The sequence below is a fragment of the Halyomorpha halys genome, unplaced genomic scaffold, assembly GCF_000696795.3.
Source record: "Halyomorpha halys isolate HHAL.00 unplaced genomic scaffold, Hhal_1.1 Scaffold481.1, whole genome shotgun sequence".
In the NCBI taxonomy this organism is placed as follows: Eukaryota; Metazoa; Arthropoda; class Insecta; order Hemiptera; family Pentatomidae; genus Halyomorpha; species Halyomorpha halys.
This window is the reverse complement of record NW_027113262.1, coordinates 47,972-48,663: the sequence shown is the minus strand read 5'-3', so window position 1 is coordinate 48,663 and position 692 is coordinate 47,972.

Genomic DNA, 692 nt, shown 5'->3' with positions numbered 1-692 from the left:
GAAATAAGCCTTTAGCCATTGTTTCTGTGCAGGAATTCAACAGTATCCATTAAGGACAGCATCCATAGATGCAATAAAAATGCAAAACTTGTTACTTAAAGTTTCTAAAGTTTAGGTAACTAAAACGATTATCAACAAGTAAAACGTATATGACGTATATAGGGACGCAGTAACAGTATGGGAAGGAAAGCGACTTACTAGTTCCCTAGTAAGTTGGTGGTCTTGTAAACCAAAAAACAATATCTGAGATTATGAAATCGCATTTATGTAAAGCAGCAATAGCTTTTCTACAGTAGCTAATCTCCAACCATCATCTGCTTTTTTCCAGACAGAGTTAAGGACGGAAGTACGAGTGCACCTGGACTGATAAAGCCCAGACCTTAGTCAGCAATCCTTAGCCTTTATATTCCCATCCCGATCTCCCAGACAGAATTCATATAGTATTCATTCAGTCAGACGGACCTTCACTAGTTATCAGTCAGTAGTCAGCAGTAGCCATACATACTAGTTCCGTTATTATCTATAGTAACAGTTTATAATTAAGTGATAATTATTGTTAATTGTATCAATTTTTAAATAAACAATTTTTTTTTAAACCAATTATTGAGGCCGTTATCGTAATTGGCGCCCGAACGTGGACTGCATTAACCAAAATTAATCGCAGTTTTTCGAACTACACGTTTCATCAAGAT